The sequence below is a fragment of the Centruroides sculpturatus genome, unplaced genomic scaffold (assembly GCF_000671375.1).
Source record: "Centruroides sculpturatus isolate CEXI.00-Female unplaced genomic scaffold, Cexi_2.0 scaffold201, whole genome shotgun sequence".
Classification (NCBI taxonomy): domain Eukaryota; kingdom Metazoa; phylum Arthropoda; class Arachnida; order Scorpiones; family Buthidae; genus Centruroides; species Centruroides sculpturatus.
In genome coordinates, this window is record NW_019384432.1 from 837,751 (window position 1) to 846,819 (window position 9,069).

Here is a 9,069-nt window from a genome sequence, read left to right on the forward strand (position 1 = left end):
CTCGATAAAGGAAATCTTGAGGTATTATCAGAAAGTGACTGATTTTATTGAAAAGAAACATCCCAAAAAGGTTCACACTGGCCGTATTGCTGCTTGGAATAATGACATTTGCCTAAGTCATTTTAGAAACATTTTAAAAAGTAGGCAAAGCCAAACCTCTTTGGATAGATATTTTACCAAGCGACCTCTATCCAGTGAAAGTGCTAGTGGAAGTGAAGGAAAGACGGCAAAAAGCAGTGAATAAAAAATCTAAAAAATAAAACATAAAACAAAAAGTTAAAAAATTAGTGTTAAATTATTTTTAAGTTAACTTACATAACATAATGTAACAATAAGTTTTAGTATCATTTTCCCTTCTCCTTTGCCACCAATTTACACCTCCACCGACATCTATCCGCAAAGATAAAGTGCAAATAAAACTACATTTTTTTTTATCAATTATTATTCTATTATGGTCATTTATACATTTACAACTACAAAATGCATTTTTCAGTGTTTTCCTTACTAAAGTTATTTTTTTTTCAATGACTACTTAGCTTTAATTTGAGTGCATTTTTCGTGTTGGAATGAATTATTTGGTTTTACATGTAATCGTACGGGGAAAAATTATTCACCTTACGACGTTTTCATGATACAATCTCAGTTTCGAAATGGATTAATTTCGTATCCTGAGGTACCACTGTATGTGTGCACTTTGAGAAACACACATCGTTAATCTTAAAAGACACTGTGGCCATTTGGCCTTTTTCAAGTGCCACAAAAATACAAACTAAACAAACAACAGAGGAAGAAAAAGCATATGAAAATTAGCAAAAGAAAAAGGGGAAAAAAATACAAATGCGTTAATAGCTAAGAAAAAATTTCACTAAATTGCACTAAAACAGAAAAGCATAATTTATCCACTGTAGTCAAATCCTTCGAAAATTTTCTTCCCCTCTTCCTACATTTTTCCTTGTTTTTTGGTACATATCAATTATTGTTTTATTTTTTTAAATTTTAAGTATGCAAGAAAAAGTGTTTGATCTGCAGAATCATTGGTTTTTCAGTTAAAATGTTTTTACTTTAAAGCTCTGGCTGAGGGGATTTTTTCTTATGTTTAAGTTGAGTTTATTCTTGTTATACAGTATCTCTTGAAAATCTTTATAGTTCCNAATATTAATATAAATTAGATATAAAAAGGCAGTTGATTTTAAAAAATAAATATAAATAAATATTTTATGGATAAAATAAAATCTTGAAATTTGGTAGTCATGTGCTTCAAATACACCAATCAAGACGCATGATGTCGCATATTAGTTCTGTTAATCTCATTCTGTATGTTAAATACAATCACATACAAGCGTACAAGTGAGTATTTATTTTGTTTTTATATCATAATTGATAACTTTTATTACTTATTTACAATTTAATTAGACTACCGTAGCAATAATGAATATGTGGTTGAAAACTGGTAAGCTTCATTCCACGGACGCGGGAACTAGTTTCGCTACTACTGTTGAAAATGAACTAGATGTTAGTACCAAAAAGTCATCTGGTGATTTGGATTTACCCATTCGTAAAAAGCAGAAGTATAATAAAGAATACATAAAATTTGATTTTGCATGGATTAGTGATGAAAATGAACCAAAAGGGTTATATGCTGAATGTGAACATGTGATGCACAACAGCAGTTTAAATCCTGCAAAATTGAAAAGACATTTGGAAACAAACCATCCAACTTTACAAAATAAAAATGTTGAGTATTTTAAAAGAAAACATAATGAGTTGAAGAATAGAAGAAAGATCTTTATGAACTTTGTTAAAAACAATAATGATAATGCTTTGGAAGTATCATATCATGTCAGTTATTGTATTACTCAACAGAGTGAAGCTTATATGATCACAGAAAAATTAATTAAGCCATGTGTAAAAGATGTAGTTACTACCATGATTTGGGAAGAACATGCTAAATTAGTTGATTGTATCCCTTTTCGGATACTACAATTTCAAGGCATGTTAAAGATATGTCTAATTTTTGTGAAAATGAGCTCATAAGACGTTTGCAAGCTTCAGAACATAGATTTACTATTCAACTTGACAAAACTACAGATATAGCTGGATTAGCGATCTAGTTCATTATTGTGAGATATATCCATGGAACAGCTGCTCAAGAAGATATGCTAATTTGCAAAAGTCTGCCAACCAGAACAACTGCAGAAGAAATTTTTAATTTGATAGATTCATATTTCAAAAAGCAAGATATATCTTGGGATTTATGTCATCAAGTATGTACCGATGGAGCCAAGGCAATGCTTGGTAAATTGAACGGCATAGTTGCACGCATGAAACAAAAAAATCCTCACATGAGAAGCTTGTGCTTTTCTTCACTGCAAGAGCTTGTTGTCTTCATCAACAAGCTTTTGCAGTGAAGAAGATGCCAGAAGAGCTAAAAGACACTTAATGATTGTGTTAAAATTATAAATTTTATCAAATCAAGGCCATTAAATTCAAGAGTTTTCAATTTATTGTGTGAAAGTATGGGAAGTTTACATAAAACACTACTGTTACACACAGACATCCGTTGGTTATCTCATGGAAAAGTGTTAGCAAGATTTTGTGAATTAAAAGATGAAATAAGAATTTTCTTATCTGAACATGCACTTCAATTAGCTCAAAAATTAAATGATGCAGTTTGTATTCAGAAAATGTTATATCTAGCAGATATTTTTACCTATTTAAATGAGCCCAACACATCACTCGAAGGAACAAATATCAATATTTTCAAGATAAAATTGACACTACTCTTTTGAAATTGAAATTTTAGGCAGATTGCATTTTGAAAGAAAATATTGAATGCTTTCCTAGTTTGCACAATATTTTAATAGACAGTAATGCTAATCTTTATAAAAATGTAAAAAATAATTTGGTCCAACATTTATCGGATCTGCAAGAAACATTTCTTGAATATTTTCTTGTTGAAAAAGAAAAATTATCTTGGATTCAGAATCCTTTTCAAGACTGTGACACCTCCAAACTCCCAATAAAAAAAAGAGAACAACAAATTGATATATTAACTGACACTCAATTGAAACTAAAATTTAATCAAATTGATATTATGCATTTTTGGATTGACATTAGAAATGAATATCCTGAAATTGCCAAAAGATCTGTGAAACAGCTAATGTAATTTGTATCAACCTATATATGCGAAAAATCTCTCTCTCTTTGTATGCTGCCACAAAAACAAAATACAGAAACAGATTGGATGCTGAAGATGACATTAGGCTGCAGATTTCAACAATTATTACCGATGTAAAAATGCTTTGTGATAAAATATAAGCAAAGTCAAGTCATTAAAAGAATTTTCTTTTTATTAATTTGTTATGATATAAAATATTGTTCTTTTTGTTAATTATTCATAAAATGTATTCTAGAAAATAAATAAAATAAAACCTGATTTGCTACCTCACTATTCATTGTTTTATTAAGATTAAATAAAGATACAAGAATAATTTTGCAAATTTGAGTAGAAAAAAGCTTTGATAAACCATTTTATCTGCTACTTAAACATGAGGTTCCTTCAAGAAAAGCATGAGCTCGAAGGGTTCCTAAAAGTGTAAAAGTTTGAAAACCCCTGGTCTAGAAAAATGTGATCTGGTTGGCTTAGTTAATATATCTAAAAGCAGAAATAATTCAATAGTTAAAATAACTCTTAATTTTGTGTATGAGAGAAATTCAACTTTATGGGAATTCTGGAAAGTAAAGCCAAAATTATTAAACAAGTTTAAGAGGAATGTAATCTTCGACCATTTACACAAATCAGCAGTAAAGATTAGGAGGCAAAAGCTAATTTTCACGATAGCCCAGTGTAAATCAAAAGGATAAAACATGGGAGATTTCAATAGTCGCATTGGAGAAAAGATGGATGTAGTCTATGAGAGAGATAGACCTTATATTAGCAATATCTAACATAAGGATAAAGTGATTAATACAACTGGTGAACTTGTATTGAAGTTTGTTCAGGATAATAATTGGGTTATACTAAATGGTAGAATAAAAGAAGACATACCAGCTGACTCCAGGCCAAGGTCAAGGATGACTCAATCACCAGCCGATTGACTCAAACGGAGCCTGATTTGAGCTTCCCATTTATCCAAAGCAGGGGCCAAAGCAGTGGTTGGGGACATTATGTTGTCCCTCAACTACCAGGATCCCCCTTTCCGGCATACGGGACACCACGCACGGCAAACACGTGGTTGGGCGTTCAGATCCCAGGGATGAAAAAAAGAATTACTAAACCATATCTGGGAGGTCCCTTCACCACGGACAGAAACACACATCGAGGGGCTGTACATTCAGACACTGACGTATTTTGCAAAGTATGTAATTGCATAATACAAGTGAAAAATAGGTTTACAAGCACTTTTTGATCATGGAGGTACTGTCAAACAGAAACAAAAACTTACCTGTGCTTATGGTCCAAGACAGTTACACCTGACATTGATTGCACCAGGTGATAGTTTTTCAGGCCCCTCAAAAAATGATGAAATTCCAAATAATACTGATAATGGGACTGGAGAAGGAACAGCAACTGTTTTTGTTTATATAATCCAAGAGATGCTGCATACCATGCAGAACTTGTGTGGTCTATGAAAACAATATGTATTAATTTCTCATTTGCTGCATCTAATAATATGGTTCCAACACTACAAGCAGTGCTTCCAAAAACTAAATTTCCTGAATTTTCATCAATGAGTGGGAAGAAATTGCACTATTTCATAATTGAAGCATTGGCTCCCTACTTCCAAAAAAAATGCTAGAAAAAACCCACTGTTCATTCTTTACAATTAGTTATGATGAAACCAGTAATGTGGAAAGTAAGAAAGAGTTACAAATAATGATTAGGTTTTGGTCAGAGCAAAAAGAACAAGTTTTAAACTACAATAAATTTATGAATGGAGTTGATATGATATGATGATGAATGCGTACTTGGATGAAAGGAAAACCCTCAAATATTTTAAAAAAGTAGCATTCAACATCATAGCCAGGATGATGTTGAATGCCTACATATTGTACAAAGAAAATTCCGGAAGCCAAGGCAAGAAATTGTCTCACGCCAATTTTATTGTGGCGGTGGTAGAAAGCCTGGCGAGAGAATGGAGGGAGAAGCGTGGAGTAGCAGAAATTCAAAATCCCCAGGGACCAAAAGGAATTAAAAAATTACCTGGAAGAACCGCCCTTCGTTGTCGTGTGCAGCACATCAAAACATAAGAAGACTACAACAAAAGCATGCACAAGATGCAACAGGGGTGTGCATGCCAATTGTCTTGTAAAGCATCACTGCTAGCACAAGGTATGTGCATAAATTCATATAATTATAATTCTGTTTTAGTTTTAGCAAAATTTATCCATATATATGTGTACAAAATGATCTTTCTTACAGATATCATCTCTTTTGTTTTTTCCCCCCTAAAGTATGTGCGCTAGCAGACGAGGTAGGTAGTGCATAGTTATTATCAGAGTTATATATGCATGATTCTTGCAAAATGTACAAAACGATATTTTCTCTTACAGATTTGGATCCCGGAGGATGTTCTGTTTCCGCTTCTCCCTCCATTGTGTACGTCTACATTTATTTATTGTATTTATTTATTTATTGTAGTTATTCTATAAGAAAAAACTTCATTTACAATATATATCTTTTGTTTTTGTAAAAACTAAAGTAAATATATTTGCTGTTAATTGCTGTCTGTATAAAATTTCAGAAAATTAGAATTTTGTTTTTATGTACAAAGTATGAAAGAAAACAAGCAACTTACTATTATCTATGAGATAGCTTTCATCGACAGACATTTCCTGATGAGGAGTGTAGTGGTGTCAGAACACCCTGTTCGCATGATCCACAAGAGGCTGATATTTGGCAATGCGACCATAACCCAATTCTCCAATACCAGGTAACTTGGTGTTATCGATGAGATGGAAGAATCGTAGCAAGTGATAAAAGCAGTGTCTAGAAAACATTTTGCCAAATCACGGAGTAGCTAGGGAGGGAGAAGTGGACCAGTATGAAGCTATAGTTGGTTTTTGATTAGACCCATATTCAGAACACACGCCAAAAATCCTTTCATCTCTGGAAAAGAGACTTCGGACCAGTCCTTCAAATAAGATGGTACATTATGCCCTATGCCATTTATCACTTGCTGAGAATACCGATTGGTTTCTTCTACCATAAGAGACAGCAAAGTACTAGTGAAAAACAGATAGAAATATGCGATAGGAGGAGAATCGGGAGGTGGCATATGTTTTGGGCCAGATTCCTGTTAGAAAGTGAAAGGAAAAGGTTCTTCCAATGAGAGAACCTCGCAATAGTCCTCATCTTCCATTTCGTCATCACTGTCAGAATGTGCAGCGGAGGAGGAGAGAGGCCACATCATCTTCAGGCTCATAGTCTTCATCTTCAAAACTAGAGAGGGAGAAGCGACTTGGAGAAGACACACCCTTTCAGAGTGGAGGTCGTCTCCATCTTCAAAACTGCTTAGATCAAAGTCATTTTCAGAGGCAACTGACATTTAATCTGAATACTCTATTTCAGAGTCACTCATTTGGCTTTGTTCAGACATTTTCTTGAAAAATCCTAATTTAGAATTAAAAAAAAAGTATTACTGTAGAAAATAATACAGTACAGTAGAATCTCGTTATTTTGGACAGATTCAGTTTTTCAGCACTCCCCGTCAGTGTGGCACAAATGAAATTTTCTACTTACCACTCAGTATGTGCAACAGACAGAATGAGGTACAGTGCAATACAGCTGTATTATTATCAGTTAGTTGTTTGTTGCACATGCGGAACATCAAGTAGTTTTTGCTGCATTAATAATTACAGTGGTTTTTGTTGCGGACTGGCACATTGGAAGGGGGATGAGTACCAAGCGTCACGTGACATTTCTCGGAATGACATTCGGTCATGTGACTACTCACTCGTGATGTGTTTCCTGATAACTTAATCCTTCTTTAAGATTAAATTCCTATACAGTAATTCTAAATTAAATAAATAGAAATTTCTTATCTAGATTTACAAAAATATGATTTTATTTTAACATTTAAACTAAAGTGATATAACAATATTATACGTATAATTTATGTAAGATAGGTGACTAATTACATTTAAAGACTTTTGTTTGCTTTATCTAAAACAATAGATAAAGCGTGCGTTAGTGTAATAATCAAACTTTTTGTATTGACTGACCAGTACTTTTGTGAAATTAAATAATTATTAATTTAAAAGGTTTACATTTTTTTCATAGTTACAACTGGATAAGTATTTCCTCACTGGAGATATTATGCAGCAAAAAGGTAAAAAGTCGGTACAGTATGAAGTTTTTGGAATAACGACTGTAATCTCACACAACTGCAGTTATACTTTTAAGAGAGTTGTGGGGTCCCGGGGATAGAGTAGGTCCCTTCAGCTGTAGTTTTTTCAAACAAATTAAATATGTAGATTATTTCTTTATTAATAAAAAGCAATCATAAAGATTTTAACATTTTCTGTTAGTAAATATAACATTAATAGGAACCACGACGGGGCCTGGGGAAAATCTCTAGACATATATAGCAATACTGTACAGTACAATACAATATAATTACATACAATACAAGTGAGAAAAATTCAATTGTAGATTGCTTTATACTTTATTTTCTATTTTTTTAATTTGTTTCTAAATAAATGAATGAAAAGTCACTAAGATTTGTTACATAGGAAAAAAGGTTATACAAATATTTTATAGCAAAAGATTTATCAAACATAATGGATGAAAAATGGACTAAATAAAGTTTAGAAAAAAAGGCATTATTTAAAAAATGATCAGTGCAGTTTTTAAATGTACTGTTTGCATCGAATAAAATACAAAACTGTTAAACTTTGAATGCGTATTTTTTCTAATGTTCGCACTAACAAACTGTTACATTCACAGGCGAATATCAAACGATAATATGCCAATGAATCAAATTTGCAAAAAATTGACCAAATATTTATTTTCGGCACACTCAACAACCCTTTAAATCGTATTTTGTTCAGGCTGGTAACCTCCCAAGTTGCTAACCTTAACATCTGCATGACTTAATATACGACTTGTTTAAATAAAATAAAAAAAGAGGGGGTGTGGCAGTGTCGGGATACGGCCGTGTGTTTTACGTAAATACATGTACGTTAACAAGTAATATTTTTACGTTCCCGGCACCGCTTCACTCTATCATATGGTGTTTTATGGGTATCACTGGATTGCTCTTAAAAAGCCCTTTCCAACCAAATACAACTACTATATTTTGATTAGGCTTTTCGACAAGTATAGGCCGACATTGTATTAAGTTTTCTTAATTTTTAACTTTAACACCATATATATTCACCATAACTATTCCACACTAATGCAAGAATAATTGTTTTTATGTGATCCCATAAAATTGTAGGCATAAATTCCCACTGTCGTCCGTCTGACGGTCTGTTCTTCCTTAATCTCGAGAAGGGAGAAAGATAGATGAAAATCGAGATAGGTGTGGAAATCGTAAGAGAAAAAAAACAAGATAAACTATAAATCAACTTCCAACTTTTACCAAGAGTTNAAAATCAACAAGACAGCCAAGGAGGCAAATTCCCTGACTTTCCAGGATTTTTTCCAAACACTAATGAAAATCCCTGATTTTCCAGTTGCATAAGAACCCTGTATATTGAAACTTGTTACATTAACACAATGATTTTTCTCTATTGTATCACATATATCATCAAGTTGTGAGATTATTTAATTTTATCCTTCTGAATAGAAATTCAATGATAAATATCTACATTAAAAAGCTGTCTAATTGGTAGATGAAGGATGGATACCTCTAACTTGTATAATTTATTTGAAATTAATTTTAAAACAGTATATAAATAGAATATAACAGCATCTAATCATAATTTTAAAAATACAACTGAGGTATTCTATAAATGAATCAATTATTATATTGATAATTTTATTAAAATAAAAATATAAATAAAATGCCTGCTGGGAATAATAGAGGATACAGATAGATTTATAATCATTGAATAGTTAAGAAT

The 9,069-nt window shown here is 32.2% G+C and overlaps 1 pseudogene; it reads left to right on the forward strand.

The window, feature by feature from the left end:
• LOC111619777 overlaps positions 1–3,318 on the forward strand; it is a 9,533-nt pseudogene extending 6,215 nt beyond the window's left edge.
• The last annotated feature ends 5,751 nt before the right edge of the window (positions 3,319–9,069 follow it).